The sequence below is a fragment of the Neovison vison genome, chromosome 3, assembly GCF_020171115.1.
Source record: "Neovison vison isolate M4711 chromosome 3, ASM_NN_V1, whole genome shotgun sequence".
In the NCBI taxonomy this organism is placed as follows: Eukaryota; Metazoa; Chordata; class Mammalia; order Carnivora; family Mustelidae; genus Neogale; species Neogale vison.
In genome coordinates, this window is record NC_058093.1 from 34,681,654 (window position 1) to 34,705,107 (window position 23,454).

At 37.5% G+C, this 23,454-nt stretch overlaps 1 pseudogene; it reads right to left on the reverse strand.

Moving 5' to 3' along the window:
- Positions 1-17,986: 17,986 nt before the first annotated feature.
- On the reverse strand, positions 17,987-18,142 carry LOC122903775 (annotated as a pseudogene).
- Between the last annotated feature and the right edge of the window lie 5,312 nt (positions 18,143-23,454).

Below are 23,454 nucleotides of genomic sequence, written 5' to 3' on the forward strand. Positions count from 1 at the left end.
AAAGATTTGTACTTAAGCAGGTAAGAGTGATGAAGAGTTTCTCATTTACTTTTAAAAATTTTTATGTAAAAAAAATGAAAATGCACACTGGAAGAAATGCATTTCTTTCCAATAAAATGGATAGTAGCTGTTACCATTATAATGTTACATCTGGGCTATAATAAGACTCAATATCTTTACTGAAAACTGAAGATTTTCCTTAGCTCTTGTAAAGCTTTGATACTCAAAGCAGTCCTTGGGCATGAAGTTCGGCCTCAGTTGACATCTAAGATTTCTTGTTAGAAATGCACATGCATGGTGTTACTCTTGACACATGGGGTCCAATTGTATTCTAGACAATTCTCTAGGTGATTCTGATATTCTAAAATTTGAACAGCAGTTCCTAGAGAATTAAAATTCAGAAGCCCACAGCATGAGTAAAATTCAACATGTCAGTTAAAGGAGGTGACTTATTGTGTTATAAATCAGGGATTATCAGAGATTTGAGAAGAGAGCCAAGTGCTATTTTACATAAATGGGATTTCAGTTACAATGCCTACATTGCTTATGGCATTGTCTCACAAAGCCACCTGATGTCATTCTGCAGCGGAAAAATAAGGTTGGAATCTCTATGGGGTAGGAATTTCAAAAAAACAATGTTTGTTTTATTACTCAACTGATTTTTAAGATTTTTTTTAAAGTCTGTGTTTCTCCTTAAAACCCATTTGTTCACCCTACACATATATCAATGAACCAAGCCAATTTAAAAGCATGGCATCCTAAACTACCTCAAAACTTGCATAGAGAAGATTAAAAATAACTTGAGCTCTGAGCTATCTTGTTTCCCTAACCCTCAGAATAATCCAGCTATTGTGACATCATTTTTCCCTTGTCTGCTGGCACATATTAATTTTACATTGTAAGTCCAGTCCTCTATTGAAGACATTTGGGGAAAATCTTACTCCTGATATTATTTTAATTAGATTTTCCATAATTTGGAGATTTATTCTATATTCTGATGTATAAAAGTTCTTTATGCAGAAAATTCTTTACATGTGAAAGCTGACACTATTGGATTTGGGACTTGTTAAAATAGGTGATACTGAAAACCCACTTAGTGCCCTCCTGAACATTTTTTTTTCCCCCAGGTTCACATTGGTGCACTGCTCAAAGATATGAATCACTATAGAAAAGGATTTACTATTACAGATTCAATACTAAATTGCAGCACAAAATAGAGAAGGACAACATGGGAAATGGACACACAAAATAAGATCAAAAGGAAAAACAGGAAACCAATGCAATAAAAATAATTACTAGTATTCACTGATCTACCTTATTTTGTAAACTAAGTATTCGTATTCTAACATATATGTCTCTGAATTGAATAATGCCAGGATTTCGTTTCTCTTTCCCTCTCTCCTCTTCCTCCAACTTTCCCTACCTGCAACTCTCCCTTCTTCCTTCCTCCCTCCCTTCCTTCCTTCCTTCCTCCCTTTCTCCTCCTTTTTTTTGGTGAGATTATGTAGACAAATCACTTAGAAAAGAATTTAGGGTGTGATGGAAACAATCTGAACAGAAATAAAAAGAAACATTAATAAGTTGGTCAATGTTTCTTTCCTGTCTAGATATTCTTTTTTTTTTTCCTGTAGATGGGAAAGGTCCACATATTAATACCCTTCAGCCTAAAGAAAACTAAAGTTCTTCTTGCAGGAAAGCCATGTAATTACTCTTAGAAAAGGCAATTAATCTATTTTCATTCCTCCAGTATTTGTTTGGGTTCAATTTTTGTCTAGACATCGACTTCTAATTTTCTCTTGGTCAGTTTTGGTTTTTATTGTATTTACTTCTTAATCTCAATTGGCTGTGAATTCACATTAAAATGGTATCAGCTGTGAAACAGAAAGCCTGAGAAGTTAGTGGCTTAGTGTATTGCAACCAGAATGCCCAGAGATTCGGGCAATAAGCATATTTTTCACAATTCTCAGGAAACCAACAAAACCTCCACTAAAGTACACTATATTCCTTTGTATAATAGGCTAGTAATGGTAGAGTAAGTTGCACAATATCCTATTCAGCTACTGAAATTTTTATACTCTTCAGATCATTGAGTATAATGGCAAGAGTGGTTTTGAGTTCTTTGGATGGAAAAGTAGTAATCTAAGAGAGGGAATGGATGTTTAAATCACTTGGATTTCTATAGCAAGTTATGACAAGTCCAGTCTCATCTTTGCTCTACAAAGACCATATAATCAGTCTTAATGACACATAAGTGACTTTGCTTTTAGTTTTGTACAACTTTCTACAACCGTGTCTTAGAAAGTTTTTTGTCGGGAGTGATAGAAAATCTCAATAGAATTTATCTTCCTAGAGGAAGGCAAAGGTTTATCTTTAAACATTCACATTGAGCTCAAATCAGTGCTCTTTGAATTCCATCTTTTAATTATCATGTGAAAATGTTTATAGTCTTCATGTTAAGGAAGGTCCTTCCTTGTCCCCTTTACTAAAACTGACCAAAAGTTGTTTGTTGGTGACCAGGTTAACTTTTAAGGACTATGCAAAATAACTTTCAAATGAAAGCTTTCTTTTCAGCACAAAAACTGAGAAAGATAATACATGAATCCAAAGATAGCTCATTACTTGTGACTATTAAAGAAGTTGTTTATTTGTTTGTTTGTGTGTTTGCTTTAGAAAAGTTTTTATAAATCTCTGGAGGATAACAGTATAGGAGAGTAAGATAATACAATGTTTTCAATGGAATAATATTGTTAATGATGTTGCATTGCTTTCATTGAATACACGTAGACATAGTGTTACCAAAATCAAGTAATTAGAAAAGAATGTTAATGTGAGATTAAGGTAGCACTCTCTAAACCCTTTCAAATTTTGAGCTTCTTATATGGAAGGGCATAATTCAATATACACATTAAATATCCACAAAGGAAGTAGACATAGTATTAAAAAATTAGGTCAGAAGAGAGATCAGTGTTCAAATTCTGGTTTTGCCACTGAGTGCAATGTAACATTTACTGTATCTGGTTTAAAATGTGCACAAATTCTTGACAGTCTCCCCATTGGGAAGTGGAATTTATGTGTTTGTGTCTTCTCTCCGGACTGGCCTTTTGATTTCCCTTTATCCAAAAGACTGCAATGCACTTGAGGAGCAGTAAGATGGACTCTGAAAAACAGTCTGAGGGATTTGAAGTGGCGGGGGGGGGTGGGAGGTTGGGGTACCAGGTGGTGGGTATTATAGAGGGCACAGCTTGCATGGAGCACTGGGTGTGGTGAAAAAATAATGAATACTGTTTTTCTGAAAATAAATAAATTGGAAAAAAAAAAGAATAAACAAATGTATTAACAAAAAAAAAAAAAGATGGAAAAGCAAATCCCATCTTGACACAAGTGTACAAAAATGCTTAAACCTGACGATGGAGGAAGAACACTGTTGCCCAGGCTCCACAGAAAATGCAAAGTATAGGAGCCCACAGCTGGAGTAATTTGAAGTTTCCCGTGCACTGATAAGAGAAGTCAACAAAAACAGCAAACAATGCAATTACTGAGTAAATGGAGTCCCCTCCCATATTAACTGTGTGATAGAAGCAGAGGTATGTTCATTTCTGGATATAAAAACAATTTCCTTCAGGCTGTGTAGATCATCTCCCTGTGACCCACCCTTTACCTCCATAATGGGCAATGATTTGAATAAATACATCCAAAGAGGAGATATGGTTGGCAAGTAGGCACATGGAGAAGTGTGCAACATTAGGTCTAACAAAACCGCATTTGGTCCTACCACATGTCCAGGATAAGGACTAAAACTAAAAACAAAACAAGCACTAGTGAGATTGTAGACAAGTAAGACCCTCATACACCGCTGCTCAGAATGAAAAATAATAAAGCCACTTCGGAAAATGATTGGAAGGTTTCTCCTAATGTTAAAAATACACTTAACATCTAACCTAAAAATCCTACTTCTATCTTTTAATCGAAGAGAAATGAAAACCCATGTCTATACTAATACCTGAAAGTGATTCATCAATTTTATTTATAACAGCCCCAAACCGAAAGCAACCGAAATGTCCATCAGTTGTTGAATGGACTAAAAATAGAACACTACTCACTGACAAAGAGAAATAGACTGCTGCAGGATGAACTGATATGAATAAATTTCAAAAACGTGATGCTAGGTGAAAGAAACCAGATATAAACATTTATATGACTCCATTTATATGGCATTTTAGAAAAATGAAAACCATAGGGACAGAAATAAAATGACAGGCTGCCCCCACTGGCACTGGGGAGTAAGAATTAAATATCAAGGGGCATGAGGAAATTCTTGGAGGTAATGGGAATATTCTGTTTTGATTGTGGTGGTGGTGATTATTACATGGTTGTACATATTTGCCGAAGTATATGTTACCTGGAAAGGGTAAATTTTACTCTTCATAGAGTTTATCATAGTAAGCCTAAATTTAAAAAAAGAAAATCATAAACGATGGTTTAGAGTCTTTGGAGGATGGTAACGAAGCATGATGCTATAAATCTTATTGTTCAAGATTATTTATTAAGATTTTCAGGGTGGGCGCCTGGGTGGCTCAGTGGGTTGAGCCGCTGCCTTCGGCTCAGGTCATGATCTCAGGGTCCTGGGATCGAGTCCCACATCGGGCTCTCTGCTCAGCGGGGAGCCTGCTTCCTCCTCTCTCTGCCTGCCTGCCTCTCTGCCTGCTTGTGATCTCTGTCTGTCAAATAAATAAATAAAATCTTTAAAAAAAAAAAAAATTTTTCAGGGTGCATTATTTACAGCTTTGTCCCTTGGGATTTGTGGTTTCAATTTTTCTACAATTACTAAACTACTGAATTTGATTATAGCACATTATTGTTGTGTTTTCTTGACTATTTTCTCCTGCTACAGAACCTAATTAATGTCACTGTATTCCATTTAAGAAGCTGTGTTGATCAGAAATGTTGTCACTTTTCTACTTCCCTGGAGGAAATCGACTCAAGTAAGTGCTTTTCTCCCTAAGCCCAAAGTTCTTTGGCCCACCTCCTATTTTATAGGCATTGATGAAGTCCTGGGTTAGGGTTGAAGGGAACAGTGTGTAGAATCCTTTGCTATGTTGAATAACCACTTTGTAATGTAGACAGGTGCCCCCTGTTTTATCTATTGGTATTTTGTGCATATTGTTATTTCCTGAAAGCAGTGTACATCTGAATATGCTTATGAGTCATCAAGGTATCCAGCAATTAAGCTGGAAGGACACTTGAGGCCATATGGTCACTGGTTTTTTAAACAGAGCCAATGCTCCTCTTTTCATCATGGACAACTCAAGACAAATAGCTATAGGACATTTTCTTTTCCCAAAATTTACCTAAGCCTGTCTCTCTCTGACATCCTAATCAATACTTTTCTCCTTATCAGATAATCTAAACGTAGTGCTAGGGTCTGTGACCTCTCATCTGAGTCTCTGTCTTTGATTCAGCAACACATTCAAGGAAACTTCAGGGCAGAACTCACCTTTACGTGCTACCTTGTCCCTTGATTCATGTGTCTTTTGATTTCAGTGGCTTCCAAGACTTGAGTAGAGATTCTCCCTTTCTTCCTCTGCCGAAACCTCAGACTCATGGAAGTACTTTCTTGGATCCTCTTTCATTTCCAAAATACCCTGAAACAGAGGTTCTCAAAGTATAGTCTGTGGGTGCCTGGTAGTTGAAGAGACTGCTGGGGCTCCCAAAGGATCAAACTTATTTTCATGACTTTAAGGTGTTACTTGTCTTTTCTACTGTGTTAATATTTATGCTGATGGTGCAAAAGCAATGTTGCCTTTGTGCAAATTAAGACAATGATACCAACTGTAGTAATAGTTTAATTCTTCTCCATCACACACTAGCAACAACAACAACAACAGCAGCAACAGCAACAAAACCTGGCAAATTTCATTATTTCATTTGAGAATATCCTTGATAAAGCAGTATAAGGTATTGCTTTAATTAAATCTTGACATTGAATACATACTATTTTAATTTGCTTATCTCTGTGATGAAAGGGAAAGTGCAGCACTTTTGTTATATACTGAAATTTGATGTTGTCTTGAGGAAAGGGATTAAAGTCATTGTTCTGTTGTGAGCTGAGCTAGCCCCACCTTCCCCCACTCCCAATTTTATTTGAAAAAGCTAATAGCCAAACTGTGGTTAACAGATTTGGGTATGTAGCAGACATTTTCTCAAAAATGAATGAAGTGAGCCTGTCAATTCACAGCAAATAACTAACAGTACTTATTATCAGAGATAAAACTCAAGCTTTCTTTTTTTTTTTTTTAAGATTTTATTCATTCATTTAACAGAGAATTACACAGCAAGAGAAGGAACACAAGCAGGGCGAGTGCAAGAGGGAGAAGCAGGCTTCCCACCGAGCAGGGAGCCCAATGTGGGGCTCGATCCCAGGACTCTGAGATCATGGCCTGAGCTGAAGGCAGATGTTTAACAACTGAGCCACCCAGGGGCCACAAAAGTTAAGCTTTCTAGCAATAATCAGAATATGGAAAAGATGAATCTGTCATTATGAATTTGACCATTTCTCAATATTTAAATACGTTTGAAATCAGATTGGTGGTTAATATTGACAACTATGATATTTTTGATACTGTATATTAAAATATATCAACATTTGGAAGATCCTCATAAGTCAATGATCCAATATTTTCCAGTTAATCTATGCATGTGGTTATAAAATAATATATGGGTAAGACTCATTCAAAGTGCAAAATGGATCAAATGATTTTCAGTGTTTCAATGTCACAGATCATTGATAGGATTTTAGATTCTACATGGTAAAAAAATTGTTAAGAAAATTGCCCAATTTGAGTGTAGTACCAAAGATGAATATCCATAGTTATGCAAAAAGTTACTGAAATATTTATCCTTTTCTCAACTACACACAATTCAGAACAGATATGAGACTGCAGCTGTCTCTATTAAGTAAGACATTATAGAGATTGCAGAAATGTACATGAATGTCACTTTTCTCAGTATATTTTTTGTTTTAGAGATATATGTATTTTCCTAAAAGTATATTACCTTTGTCAGCATGGCAGATGTTTATTATTGCTTTAAGTGAATTAACACATAAATATTTTATAATTTCTCAATTTTAACTTCTAATAAAGCAATTATTAATAGTTATAATCCAGATAAACAAAAGCTCTTTGGAGTTTTCCATAATTTTATGAGTGCAAAAGTTCTTAAGACCAACATATTTAAGAACTGGTGCCCGAGAGGATCATAGACTAAAAGTCTTCATGCCTGGTTACTTGGTCTCAGTAGATTCACTGAAATTAAGCTATAAGTTACATGGAATTATATAACCAAAACTTGGAATCCATCAGCTAGCTGAGGGAAGTACTGGCCAAGCATCAGAGGCATGGATATTTGCAGTGCTCAAGTCTCACCTGTGCCCATTCCTCTTATCTCCAGAGAGTTTCTACCAGATTGCTCAGATTTTTAATGGAGTCCAATTTACACAGCTTATCTTAGGGCTCCTGAGTCAGGGTGAAGCTATTTACAGCAGAATTTCATCTCCTTTGTTAGGTAAGACTGAGCAGTAAATGTTTCTTCTATTCAACTGGGGAGCCACTCAGCTTTTACCTTGTATATCATGTTTATTAGCCCTATCAAAATGAGAGAATCCATACCAAGATTCTCATTCTGTTAAATAATCTATTATGGCGGTTCAATTAGCAGCTGAATATATCTGTACATTATTTGAAATAATGTTGTATCTACTTCCCAAAGCCAGGAAAACTATACAATAAATTATCCAAAGTGACAGAAGGCACAAATGGGAGACTACCTAGAATTTCATGTAAAATGAGAAGAGAATCGTTGGATTCATTCAAAACTTCTGTCAAGGGTTGAGTTAAGAGAGGAACCCAGCCAGGTACTTTTTTTGCCCACAGCTGCATATCTTAAGCCAAATTCCTTAGAAGACAAAACATGAAGCCAAGGCTTGTATGCTGAGACTTCTAAATTGAGAACAGTCCCAGGCAATCAAAAGCAAAGGGAAGGGAAGTGAGGCAGGAGGTAGAAAAGCAATTATGATGTAGTATTTTAGCCCTCTGGTCACTACTAGGTATGACGCACAACTGATGACTTGATCTCATAGGACCATCTCTAGAGAAGCCAATGGAGTACCTTCGTCTCAGACTGGTATGTCCATGGAGAGGACATAAGATTGTGTCTTCTAGATTCTTCATCTCATTGGTCAGTGGTTCATCCTACAGTCTGTTAAATCCCACTGAGCAGGCCTCACAGGTCTCCTGCCTCAACTGGACAAGGGAAGACTCAGCAACAGACTCAGTCATGTCCAGGGCACAAGTGGAAGGAAAGATGTTCTCCAGTGTACCCAGGCTAACCAGCTCTCTATACAGATTGAGGAGAAGTAAATGGTTAAGAGCCATGATGACAGCTATGGCTAAGATCTGATGTATTACATAAGATGTGTCTGATTGGCATGCACAACTGGTAAAATTCCATAAAGTGTGATTATATCTATACTGTGTTTTGTGTAGCATAGCTCTTTGTAGCATCCCTCCACCTCTATTTATACTTAAGTTACAGAACACTGGAAAAATCAGGTTTGCCAAAGAAAGGGGCGCATCTCCATAGAGAAAGACCCCAGCTAGCAGGTGTTAGGCATTTCAGGTGTAATAACAATCCATATTGGCTTCTATAAATAATCAGATATTTCTAGAGATATATTGGTTCTCAAATTCTCTCATATTTTCATTATTCTTATTTCACTTCAACAAGGACATCATGTTAACCTCCAGTCCATCCTAAATAAGATTCTTATTTTCAGCTGAACATGAAGAAATGATCTTTTACTAAATGAACTTAGTGTATGAAATGCATCATTCAATATGCAGCTTCCAACCATGCTGGCCTGGCATTCCCTTGAAACAGATCACAGAATGATAACTAATCTGCTCTTCCCATCTGGCCTTTGCATCACTAACAGCATCTCCTGCTTTCCAAGTTCTTCACACTGAATGTAGATATTTCCAGGGAAAAATAAAAAATAAAAAAATAAAGCCCCAAAACAACAACAACAACAAAAACAAACAAACAAAAAAACAAAAACAAATAATCAAATATGGTCTGATATGGTAGGATACCTATAAGTAATAGAATAACAGAAGGATAAAATATGTCAACACTTTCTAGCTTAGTGCTTATAAAGTAAAAGGAATTGGATATACTTTTTTGAACTAACATTATAGGGAAAATCATGCCATATTTCACAGAGTTAATTATCCTTGCTTACCTACTTGATTCTGGTCTATCCATACCTGGAACATTGTATTTAAGACATGTTAAATGAATGATAACAGTCAAAAGAAAAAAAAAGTGTCAAAAAGATACACCAAATTAGTAGAGAGCAGAAGCATTGGGTTTTTTAAATGGGAAGAAGGAAGCATGTATTTATGTCTGACCTAGTAAAGAGACGTATGACTGGGATGCAATGAATTCAAAATATGATATTTTTTTTCTCAGATTTTCTGCCTAAATCTAAACGTGTTATATACTTAATGCTTCTGCCTTACTCAAAGTTTTTAAGAAAGCATTTGGGACAATTTTCTACCACCCTAGCCTGTCGAGGGCTCCGGCATCTTAATTCTTCCTATTTCTAAACCACTTTAATTAGAAGAGACTCTTAAAATAATTTTACCTTCACCAAGCTAAGCCCAGGAGCCAGAATTCTCTGTTTCCACCAGTGCTTCCTCTAGCAACCCCTCTGCATTTCACAGGATAATAATTGTCTATGAGAAATAAATAAGCATCATGGGAGCTTTGTGGAGAGTGAAAGAATTTAATGTGTAAAGATGAGTTAATGGCTCAATATCAAAATTATGCTTGACATTTCAGATTCCTATTTTATGCTACATATATTACATTATTTGGTTGCTTATAATAATAATAAATGATTATTTATATAATAAAGTTCTGGATTTAAATTTTTGTCTTTTATCATAAGTGATATAACTGTTTGGATGTTATGGATACACAGAATAGATACAATGCTGAAGTTGCACCTAATTCATGGGTAAAAATGAGATAGATCAGCAAAGCCAAAGCCACCTTTGTCTCTATTTTTATGTCAACTGATGGTTTCAATGATGTTCAAAGGCTGCATTTACAAGTGGCTAAAAATAAGATCCTTGAATTAATCAGCCAAACCAACTGGAACCAAGGCTAAGGGTGTAGGTTAGAGTGTGCATTATGGAGCAAATTAGGTTTGCGGAAGGACTCAGAAATTAGTGTAAAGTGGACCATAGGTCTGGCACTAGAGAATCAGTCCTGTGTGTAGATAGGAAAAGATGGGTTCATAGTGGATTGGGAGCCCAGATATTTAGGTAAGACTCAGAGGTTAAGTAGGTTTGTAACAACATTCAGGTAATGTTACAATGTAAATATGACACTGACGATGCAGAATTTACTAGATGCTCAGAAAAATTCCAAGTAATTCTAAAATATTTTATTATTATTATTATTATTATTATTATTTATTTTTTAACAGAGAGAGACACCGCAAGACATGGTACACAAGCAGGGGGAGCGGAAGAGGGAGAAGCAGGCTTCCTGCCCAGCAGGGAGCCCGATGCAGGGCTTGATTCCAGGACGCTGGGATCGTGACCTGAGCCAAAGGCAGACGCTTAACGACTGAGCCACCCAGGTGCCCCCAAAGTAATTCTAAAGAATAGTCCCATGTCTTATTGTCCAGCCCTCACAAAGAAATTTTATTATTGTTAGAGGAGGTCATTGAGAAGTCGTGACTGCTGGCTGACCTGGGAGCTGGACTCCAGCAACTGGAAGCTCCTCGCCCACTCCCCTGTCCTTGCAGAATACATTCTGTCCACTGTTTCCACAGTAGGAGCCATTTTCAAGGACAAAGCCTTGAGGGAATAAAACATTGAGACCGTCTGGTTGGTATATGTGACCGAACCCCAGTATGACCTCTACATAAACTTCTAAGATCTGAAGATGGGCGCAGAGATCTTTTTGTGTGTAGCCGCTCCAGACAAGTCTCGTGTGTAAGTTCCTTTCTCTCACCACCACCTCCACTCTGCAGTAGCCTGACTCTTTCTTTGGTTTCTCCTTGTTCTCAGTGTGTCAGGGTCAGTGTCAGATTTCACCCATGGATATCCCAAGTTTGCAAAACAATTATGAAGTTATCATTTCACTGTAGAGTGTTTTGCTTCAAATTTATTTATTTATTTGTGTGTTTATTTGTTTATTTATTTAAAGATTTTATTTAATTATTTGACAGAGAGAGTGAGAGAGCATGGAGAGCAGCAGAGGGACAGGGAGAAGCAGACTCCCCGCTGAACAGGGAGCCCAGTGCGGGACTCGATCCTGACCCTAGGATCATAACCTGAGCTGAAGGCAGAGGCTGAACTGACTGAACCACCCAGGTGCCCACCTCAAATATATTTATAAAATGTACTCCATAATTTTTAAATGAATGGGTACAATGAAAACAATAAGAAATTTCCCCTTATGAAATAAGACTGGTGTGTTCAGCTGACTAAGGTCTCCCAAATATATCCATGTCCTAATCCCTACAACCAGTGGATGTTGACTTATACAGCAAAAGAGACTTGGCAAATGTGATAAAATTAAAGACCTTGAGATGGGGGATTATTCCACATCATCTAGGTGATGAGATCCTAAATGGGATCACAAGTGTTCTTGTAAGAGAGAGACTTGACTGTAGAGGAGGGGGTAGGAGACGATATGGTGGAAGAAAGAGTTTGGAGTGATGCCAGGCAGGGGCGCAGGCAGCCTCTAGAAGACAGAAAAGATGAGGATTCTCCCCAGAAACCTCTAGAAGAAAACAAGGCTGCTGACACCTTGACTTTAACCCAGTGAAACTGGTTTTGGACTTCTGGTTTTCAGAAATGGAAGAGAATAAAATTTTGTTATTATTATTATTATTATTAAATATTTTATTTATTTATTTATTTATTTATTTGACAGAGAGCACAAGTAGGCAGAGAGGCAGGCAGAGAGAGAGGAGAAAGCAGGCTCCCCACTGCGCTGGGAGCCAGATGCAGGACTCAATCCCAGGACCCTGAGATCATGACCTGAGCCAAAGGCAGAGGCTTAACCCACTGAGCAATCCAGGTGCCCCTAAAAGTTTTGTTATTTTAAGCCCCCAAGTGTGTAGTAAGTTGTTACAACCATAATAGGAAAATAATACAACAGGTAAAATAATATATTTATAAATATACAAATATATCACTTTTCTAAATCCAGTTAGTGGCACCTTCTTTTAAAATTTAGGGAAAAACAAGGGGTGCCTGGGTGGCTCAGTCAGTGAAGTGTTTGCCTTCGGCTCAGGTCATGATCTCAGTATCCTGGGATTGAGTCCTGTATCTGGCTCCCTGCTCAGTGGAGAACATGCTTCTCCCTCTCCCTCTGCCTTTCTCTCCCTGCCCCAATCATGCTCCCTCTCTCAAATGAATAAATAAAATCTTAAAAAAGAAATTTAGGGAAAACCAAAATCCTTACATGTATAAAGAAATTTCACTGGGAAAGAATAAACCATATACAAAGGTTCTTGATTTTGTTTTGGGTTTCTAAGAACCCCTGCCCTTATTGCTTGTACATTTTCTCCTTTTCTCTTATCTTGACCAAAAAGAAAGGCATGATTTCTTTCTGTAAGATGATATAATTAAGAAAACTCAAAGATACAATTTATGTTATAAGATACATTTAAGGAAAGTTGAAATGCTTTGTGGACCAGATCATAGGTTGAAGAAGTCACTGGGTGCTTCAGTTGGTTAAGCATCTGCCTTCAGCCCATGCCATGATCATGATCTTGGGGTCCTGGGATGGCTTCCTACTCAAAGGGAGCTTATCCCTCTCCCCCTGACCCCCGCTTGTGCTCTCTCTCTCTCAAGTAAATAAATAAAATCTTTTTTTTAAAAAAGCAATCAAAAACAGAGGAAAAGTATTTTTAGAAATTTTGACATGTTAAAAGAGCATGTCAAAATTAATTTTGTGCAAGACCAGAGTTAGAGAGAGTTCCAGAACAAGAGGCTGAAAAGTAGGAAAAGTTGTGCAAATAGCACAGGACTCTCAACAGTGGAGGTGCAAATTTTTGCACATGGTTTCTAGCACTGAACATATTTTCTTAGGAGAAGTATTAAAACTTTTTTGGGAGTAGTGAAAAAAAAAAAAAAACAATGAGAACTTTCCCTGCCTTTTAATGCATATACAATAGAACTTAGTCATTCTAATTTGGCTTGCAGACCTCTCTGGCTCCTCCATTCTACTTCTGTCCCAATACCATACCTTACTTTCTTTCCAGTAAGGTCTATAGTCACTGAGTCCTGCATTAGCCTCTTTGAGTTAGATTCCCTGGTGGGTGTGAATGTTACAATCCCTCCCTGAACAATATAAATACTCAGTGATACACACAAATAACTGGAACATGAACGGAAGAAGATGAAGAGAAACCAAAGGAAAGTAAGTATGAAATAGAGACGTAGAGAAAGTAGTATGTTTTCTTTTTTTTTTTCTTACCTGAGGAAACCAGAGCAGTGTTTATGGGGAAGTATACTTGCATGGAGCTTTGAATTCAACAGATGGTGAAGGAGGGGAAAGGTGTTTCCTATTTGAAAAAAAGAAATATCTAGGAGCAGAGTGGGCAATGTGTACAATGTGGAAGCAGAAGTAGAGGAAGGTAAAGTCAAGGGAATGAGTTTGCCCTGGCTGTGGGGACTTTGCTAAGGCATTCCAACCTCATTCTGGAGGCAGGAAGGATGCTAAGCTCAACTTTATAAAGAAGATCCAGGCAAATTCACACAGAATGAATCGAAAAGAGAAGGGTATCATGGAAGGCCTCACTGGAGACTCATTACAACAAACCAGATGAGAGTAAGAAATAGTGGAGTTAGATAATGTCTGAGAAATTAGGAAGGAGAAGAAGGACATAAAAAATGTTATTCCCATTATGATAATGATTTAAACTTATTAAAAGACATTCATGATGCCTAACAGGAAGTATAAAATTTAAATTTAAGCTTTATCAGACAGATTTTAATGCATAGTCCATTATTTTAGATGAGAACATACTTATGATAATGATAACTAAGGTTTAGTGTTTTTGACTAGCATCTTGGTACTTAGTATTAATGATTTAATTTAACCCTTGAAGCAATCCTAGAGGAGAGCATTTATATAATCTTTATTTTGCAGATGAGGACATGGAATAACAGAAAGGTTAAGTAATTTACCCAGAGTCACACAGCTGATAACTGATGGAGGCTAGATTTGAACCACACTGGTTAACTCTAGAACTTTGGCATAAAATGAGCACTCTGGCTCACATATTTAGAATTTGACTGAGCAGAACTGTTTATTGAATGGGTGAGACATTATACAATTAATGGAGGGTGACATCAGCAAGATGGCTGGCCCGGAGGTTCCCATGCCCATCTCCTCAATAAAAACAACAAAAAACAATAAATAACTTTGAACCAGCGTTAATAGCTTTGGGAAAGCTCTGGACTACAAAAAGGAAGCACCCAAAACCCTAAGAAGCTCAAAAATTGAGGAAGTTCCCAGAGAAAGGTGTGGGGAGCCTGTTACCTATATCTCCCCATCACCTAGGCCAGAGCAGTGTGGTGCTAAATGGGATCCTCTTGTAGAGATTTTTGCTCCATGGGGAAAAGCCAAGCAGGAGAAACCAGCAGACTTCGTCACTGCTGTGGACATCTTCAGTCTTTGCTACAAAGGACCCCATCGTCTTCCCCAGTGTTGAACCCAGCTGATAGAGCTGCCGGAATCCCATTCTCCTCATCTCCTCTCTGGGGCTGGGCATGCCTCTTCAGTGAGGTCAGGTTCATCCATTATTTCTCCCTGCCAGCTTTTAATATTGTGTGAGCCACTGCAGCAAGTGCCAGGGTCTTCCAGGATATCAGCACTTGATTGGCTGTTTGTCCATGCCTTGGGGGATGGATAAATATAAAGAGGAAGATATTCAGGAAAGGAGTAAATCGAGAACTAGAATGTTCTATGAAGTGTCAAATATTGTATAAGACCATCATGAATCATTTCCCCTTTTATATACTTTTTTCTTATTGTCATCATTATTTTTTAAACACTTAAAAAGTCAATAAAAGAGGGGCACCTTGGTGGCACAGTTGGTTGAATGTCTGACTCTTGATTTTGGCTCAGGTCTTGATCTCAGTGTTGTGAGATCAAGTCCCAAGTTGGGCTCTGCACTCAGCATGGAGTCGGCTTGTCCCTCTCCTTCTGTTCCTCCTCTGACTTGTGAATAGCTCTATAAAAGAAGAAAGAAAGAAAGAAAGAAAGAAAGAAAGAAAGAAGAATACTAAAGGAGAAAAAAATAAAGAATGAATGGAGAAAAGAGCTAAAATGCAGTATGATGCAATTGCAAATGAGAACACCATATCAGATCAAACTGAAAATATGTAAAATCTAGCAAAGCAACACAAATGACAAAATGCATTAAAAGATTAAATAGATGAATAATTAAAATTGTTAATTAAATTAAAATTAATTATTAATTAAATTTTAAAAGATAAAGGAGTGAGGCAGGGGCCCACTGGTTGGTGCAAAGGTGCAGGTGAGGGTGAAATGATGAGTCCCGGAGAGCTTAAGAAGGAGATGGGAGAGCAGGATGAGAGGGGCCTCAAAGGGCCAGTAAGAGGCACTCTGGGTGAATGACCCTCTTCTTACTTGGAGGAGAGACAGGATGCAGAGGGTGCTGTGACCTCTCTCTACTCCTGTTGTTTCTTCTTCATCATCTACTCTATTGCCCTAGTTATTAGTGAAAGAAGCTATTTCTTGGAAGTTTGGCAGTGGAGGGAGCCAAGACTATAGACTAACAGGCAAAAGTAAGGGGACACAGCTGCTCAGGATCAAGGTATGGTCAGAGGAAAGAACTGGCTCTCCACAAAGATGATAAGCTTGCAGCCAGCCCCAGGGAAGGTGCAGGATAGAAGTTGAGTTTTGAAAAGAGATGGTAATGCTTTCTTTGCTCTAAGAAGGAATGGGTTAGAAATCATCTTCGTTATCTAACTGTTTCCTTGTTGCAGAGTCCATTCTGTGCACTTATTTTGCTGCCATTTACCTTTAAATGGTTTCTAAATATCCAAAGTAAATGTTTACAAGGCAAATAAGCACTCTTGCTTTTATTAAACTAATTTCCCCAATTCAAATTCCGGTTCATGCTTAATAGTTAATGACTTGCTGGAAGCATATACTTCATGTTTTATTTCTCAATTGTCTTCACACAGTATAGTGATTTACTTTGTTAGAATGGTAAGCGGATCATATGGTAGCTCTGTCACAAAAGGTTTCTAATGAATAGGTGAATTATTAGGTATGGAGACCATCTGTTCCATTCTATTTTGTTCATTTCTATTCTTTTCACTTTACTCTATTTTTCAATAATGCAACATTTTCCCTCCTTTGGAACCCTTTCTGCAAATGCTTTTGATGGGACTGAGGCTGACTTTTATGAAGCTGTGACTTCAGGTCCATTTCCACACTGTGATGTTCCCTGGGAGTATAAGAAGTTTTAAGGCAGAAATGTTTCTTGGGTGGGATACAGCTCAGTTTAAAAGCTTAGCTACTTGTGCAAAAACGTGAATGAAAGTGCTAGGGGGCGCGTAGGTGGCTCAGTCGGTTAAGCATCTGACCTGACGTCAGATCAAGCCCTGCAGCCTCCCTCTCCCTCTGCCCCTCCCCCTGATCATGCTCCCTCTCTTTTTATCAAATAAATAAGTAAATAATCATTTTTTAAAAAAGAAAATGTTTGATGCACATGAATTTGAAATGGGAGGATGTATGACCTAGAAAAATAGTGTTCTAAAAAACATTATGAAGGAGCTGGGATTTGTGCTAGGGATGGGCCTTGAAGAAAAGGTAAGACTTAGGAAAAATGGTGAAAAGGAAGAAGCATCTTCTTCCAAAGTTTGGGGGAGGGCAGAACTCTTCCTCTTGACTCAAGAGGTCCTGCTTGCTTATAACGGTCTATGTTCTCCCCTCCACCTCCCCCGGGGTCAGGTAATTAAGACACCCAAGTGTTCTCCTGGCCTGCTGCCACCACCACTGCATATCTGTGCCCTCCATCTGGGATGCTCCCCTGCTCCCCTGCTCCCCGCCTATCTGACTCTTAGTCAAATAGCACTTCTCAGAGGGGATTCCTGGGATCTGCAGGGCCAGGTCGAATCCCTCATTAAAGCATCTCCACTCCAACCCCAATCCTCATTAAACTGCATAGCTTCTCCTGCCTGGCACTACTCAATGAGCAATTTTACATTTTCTGTGTGCATATCCATTGATTGATCCTCTTCCATCAGCTCACTCGTGAGACTATAGAAGACACAAATTATGTATCTTTCAGGCCTCTACAATAGTTATAGAACCTAGCAAAGGGCATGTAGTGGGTACCAGAAAATAGCATTAATAAATGATCTAATGGATTAAAGGACTGTATGGGAAAGAGAAAGGAAGGAAGTAGAGCAAATACTTGAGGTATATGGTAGTTAGAGGGGAGGTCAGGGTATGACACACAAAGGCTGGTTTAAAGCACCTTCTAAAACTTGTGATAGATACTGAACTGGAAAATAAACTATTTTCGTGATATATATTTAAATTCGTAAAAGCTGTGCACATTAATTAAGCTGTTTTGATTCCATACAATTTGACTCCGTATTCTAATAACAATTTTAAGGCCAGTAATCTTTTTGAATATTTTTAAGAATAGCTTCAATTAAAAGCCTTTATAGAAAGAAGAATGCAATATTACAAGAGTGAAAGGATTGCTTCCAGATACTTGTGTGACATCATTATAATGAAAGGGGGAAATTCGATGCATATCAACCTTGAAAAATCAGAAAAAGGAGACTTATGCTCTTATCTCATGCAATTTAATCAGGTCTTAGGATGGTTATCAAATATATTATTTCAAGGATCTCTAGAGTGACAAAAAATCAGTGCTGACAAGCACTTCCCTACAGGTCCATGGTGTGAACTGGTAATAAATGGAAGGAGAGGTTACTATAATGATTAGCAATAATCGCGCCTCGGATAAACCTCATTGGCTACGATACTGCCACTGCGAAACTTAAGTCCTAAGTTTTACTGGTGAACAATTTGTTGAGAAATAGGTCACTAGATCATTGTCACAACCCCAGCTTCTTTGTTACTTCAAAGAAAAGGTCAAATTAATTTTAAAGCATGGGAATCAATCTGTCTAATATGGCTTTAGATTTGTCATCATAGAACCTAGGATTAGGCATTCCAAACTAGGCATTAACCTTAGTGGTCCAATTGTCTATAGAATGCTTGAAGACCAGCATTAGATGGTGAAAAATACAGACCAGAGTCTGACAATTACAGCCGCCATCTTGTAATTTACTCATTATTTTTAGAAAAGCAATTAGATAAAGAATATATGATTATCCATGTAGGGAGAAAAATATGCCCTGGAAAAAGTGTAATACTATTATCTCACTATCCAATCTATGCTAAGCAGAATTGATGATTACATAGGTTTAAGGCCATGCATGTTTCATACATAAAACTAGTTAAGACAGGGGCACCTGGGTGGCTCAGTTGGTTAAGCCTCTGCCTTTGGCCCAGTCATGATCTCTGGGCTCTGGGATCATGCCCTGCCTCAGGCTCTCTGCTCAGCAGGGCACTTGCTTCTCCCTCTGCCTCTGCCCTCCCCAATCGGCTTGTGCACTCTTTTCTGTCTTTCAAATAAATATTTAAAATCTTTATAAATTTTTTTTAAAATAGCTAAAACAAAATTAAAGAGCACATTTTTTTGCTCTATGATAGAGAACAGATTTACCAATGTTGCCAGACATGGCTGGTAGAGGAAGGGCCTCTGTCTTCATTTATAAAGTGGCTACTTCACAGTTCTCTACATAATGCTGCACATTTGGTCCACATTCAAATTAATCATAAGACATTAGGAGTGATAGAATTGCTCCAGAATCTAAAAAGTTGCTTCAAAATACCATTTCATTGCTGGCCATCATAATATCATTATTTTATAAACAAAAAATGATATTCCTCAAGTCCAAAGGTATTTACAAACTTCTACTGGTAAAAGAACTTCATATTTTCTAAAGAAATGTCACCGCTTCTAAAACCTGTGGGCATCCCATCATATTTTCTGGCTAATGTTACCTTTTGCTATGATACAGACCATATCTAGTCCATCCAGCTTCACTTCATTTTTACTTGGCCAGGCTATTTCCAAATCATTAGGAAGGCGGTCCTTGTATCAATATTCTAGTTTTAAAAACACTGAACACTAGGGGTTCCTGGGTTGCTCCATCGGTTGAGTGAGTCCCAGGATCGAGCCCCATGTGGGGCTCCCTGCTCAGTGGGGAGCCTCCTTCTCCCTCTCCCTCTGCTCTCCACCCACTGCTTGTGCTTTCTCTCTCTCTTGCTCACTTTTTATCTCAAATAAATAGATAAAATCTTTTTAAAAATTAAAAAAAACACTGAAAACTAATAAAATAAGTATTAACATGAAGTTAATTCTCTAGTCAACAAATGAAAAATGTACATTTCTACACAATCTGATTATGGTATAAGATGATGGTTAGTTAAAATCTAGCCATGGCTAGTGGACAGAATCCTAATCTACTCTTGAATCAGATTTGTTTTTCCTACATTAACGTAAAACTGTATTTGATAATGATGATGTTTTTGTATACAGTTGTGAAATTATATCTATATGTAAACATGCATGTGTGTGTATATACTCACATAGTAACCAAACTTAGATATATCATAATTACCCTTAAAAGTATTTTCTCTGTAAATCTCTTTTATTCTCAGTTGGAAGATGGAAGTCTTGGACCCATGACCAAATCTTCCCATTTATCATTTAAAGTATGCTTCTTATTATTGCTATTAGGTTTACTTTGGTCTAGCTTAACTATTAAAATAGTTAGAATTATCATACTGCAGTGGTTGCTTTAAATACACTGTATCATGTAATCCCTCTGAGAACTTGCCAAGTTCTCACAGCTAGCAAGTGGAGGAGAAGGGATTGGAACCCAGGTCCTTCTCATTCCATAGCCCATTTGTTAATCTTTATTTTGCTTCCATGCTGAGATAGGTTATAGCAGTGCTTCTCTAATTTCAATGGGATTATGAATCACTGAGAACTTTGTTAAAATGGATTCCGGTCCAGGAAGTCTGGGATGGGGTTTAGAGTCTGCATTTCTTTTCTTTTTTTTAAAGTTTTTTTTTTTTCTTTCTTAATTTCTTTTAAAGATTTCTTTTAAAGATTTTATTTGTTTATTTTACAGAGAGAGACATAGCGAGAATATATTTTACATAGAGAGACACAAACAGGGAGAGTGGGAGAGAAAAAAACAGACTTTCTACTGAGCAAGGAGCACAGTGAGAGGCTCCATGTGGGGCTGGGTTTCAAGACCACAAGATGATGACCTGAGCCAAAGGCAGACACTTAATGACTGAGCCACCCAGGTACCCCTAAAAGTCTGCATTTTTAACTAGCTTCCAGGTGGTGCTGATGCTGCTTGAACACACCTTGAGTAGCAAGGTGATGTTTCACACTGAACCTATAGACTGCCTCCATTTTGTTTGCTTGTCTTCCACCTCCAGGATATACAGAGTGATTTTTTTCCATAATATATCATCCAGCAACATCTAGGTAAGCAGCACCTTCTAGAGAAATGAGAATTAGCCTTTGCCACCATTTCTCAGAGGTCTGTGAACCAGTTTCTTACTGAATCATTGAAAATGAGTAGATCAGACTAAATCATTACCACTACCACTACCTCTAACCAGCACCATCAAGATCATCATCATTTAAAGCTCTTTGAGTGCTTATTTTAAGCCCTGGACCAGGCTGAGTGTTTTACATGAATTCTATCATTTAATCCTCAAGATAATTTTATGAAGTAAATTGAGGCATTACCAGATTAAATCAAATTCTATAAATGCTTTATGATTCCAAATGACACTACTAACTTAAAGAATTAAATATGACTGAAATAACTAAGCAGAATTTATACTTATAAGAACAAGATGATATCAGATAAGTTACAGAAGACGTGTCAAATTGTGGCCTTAAATCTTATTTGCTTATTTGCTTTGGGCAATTGTGTAAATTCTACACTTTTGTGTCCTCAACGGTAGAGACAGAAAAGCAGTATGTACCTTAGAGTATATTTGTGAGAATTAGATGGGACAGTTCATGCCAAGAATCCAGTGTTTGCCTCAGAGATTCAATAGTCATAGTAGTCATCACAACATTAGTGAGAGAATTAAAATACTATGTTTGTCTCCTTATTTCACTGCATATGAAGAAACAATGACCTCCATGAGGTCTCTGTCAACTTATTCCCTCAAAATCTGATACAACATATTAAGGTCTTGACTCTTAGGCTTCCCTCTAGAATTATAATGCTGTACTTGAGAAGTTCCCACTTTGAGGTAAAAAATTATAAAAAAAAATGTTTCCTTAGTACTTTCACAATTTACAATTACTATTTTCATCCAAGCATCTAAGTTACAAGCTTAAATTTTTTGAAAGATTAGGTCAATTTCAATTGAATTGTGATAATAGAAATATAGCCATTACTAAGACTGAAGTGAATTAACTGTAGAGCTATCTTTTCAGAAACAAATTATGGTACTTACTTGGATGAACAGATCATTGACTTTGGGTATTAAAGTGACCTATTTGTTTAAATGTATTAAAACCTAACTACTAAAATAATCATGAACAGCATTAATAGATAGTTAGAGCATGATTTCTTGATAATTGAAAACACCAAACTTCTAAACTGGTTTCTGATGAAGTTCAATGAAAATATTCCATGGGTGCCTGGGTGGTTCAGTCAGTTAAGTGGCTAACTCTTGATTTCAGCTTAGATCATGATCTCAGGGTCATAGAATCAGCTCCTTGCTCCCTGGGGAATCTGCTTGAGGATTCTCTCTCTCCTTTTCTCTCTGTTTCTCCCCTACTCTATCTCTCTCATACAAATAAAAAAATAAATCTTTAAAAAATATTCCAAAGTTGTTATGGCAGGAAATGACCATTTCATCCACTCCTGCTCCCAATCCTCCCACACTTACTGAGCACCCAGGTAAAGCCAGATCCCTAACAAAGGTGAGGAATAGAAAGATGAATAAGATGTTGTGCAAAATCTTCAAGAACTCACTTTTTTGGTCTGGAAAGTAAGTATGTTACTTGAGAAATTAGAATAGAATTGTATCTATCATAGGAGAGGGTATATTGCAATGTCAACACATAGGTCAGCTGTGGGCACTGGTATCCTCATCACCTTAATCAGCATAAAACATAAGGTAGAGAAAGTATACTCATTATGTTTATAAAGCTACAAGGTAATTTTCCTTGCCTGTCCCCACTGTCTTTTCCTCTCAAGTGGATTGCTTCCCTGAGCCTGCTGTACAAAAGACTAGGATCATCCCAGCAGGTATTGTGATACTAGAGAAGGCTAGTTCATTTCCTCTGGAGAACAGCTAAACTTAAAGTGAGATTTAACAGTCGAGTGAGGAATTTTTCAGGCAAAGAATTGGGTGTATGGCATCCCACCAAGGATAAATGACACAGATTTTAAGCTAAGCGACATCATTAAGCATGGCATGTGCCTGGGCAATTTCCTTCTCCTTGTTGCTTTGCCTACAAAACAGAAACAAGAATTCTGCAATGTTGTGCAGATTAGATGCTTGAAAAACTGATTGTGCTTTATAAGTGCTAATCCTGATATTCTTTCCTGTGCTGGGGGAATGTCATAGGCACATGCATATGGTCCAGAAGAAAAACAGTGTATTAAGGGAATGGTGGGAAGTTCTCTGTTGGTGGAAAACAATGTAGGTGTGGTAGGGGAGAGGAGGAGACACAAGAGAGTTTGGTTGGAATGGCATCCTTACTTTAAACTGGAAGCAAGACATGCAAAACTTTTAATGTCATGGTAAGGAGTTTGTATCTATCCCATCGGCACAAGGAAACCATGGAGATTTTGATTGTTTAATTTTTTTTTAAAGCAAAACAATTAGTTAGGCAGATTTAAAGACTTAGAAAATTATCCTGGCAGCAGTGTGCAGAATAAATATAAATGAGAGGATGAGACCACAGAGCCCAACTGAGGGTTCCCATGAAAATTTAGTGAGGAAAGAATTAGAATCAGTTATTAAGGCAATGGAAGGGAAGTGGGAGGAAATGAGAGATCTGGAAATCTTGTCTAGTGGGTAAATTGATAGGGCTGTGATCAGTTGAAGATGGGAGAGGCAGAGAAGTAAGACAAATAGGCATTTGGGAAAGACAGTAGGGGACTGGTTTGATGGTAATTTTAGAAGTTACCCATTTTCATTATTGAAATTACTATCCTACTGAGACTACTTTATCCCGGAGTATTTTTC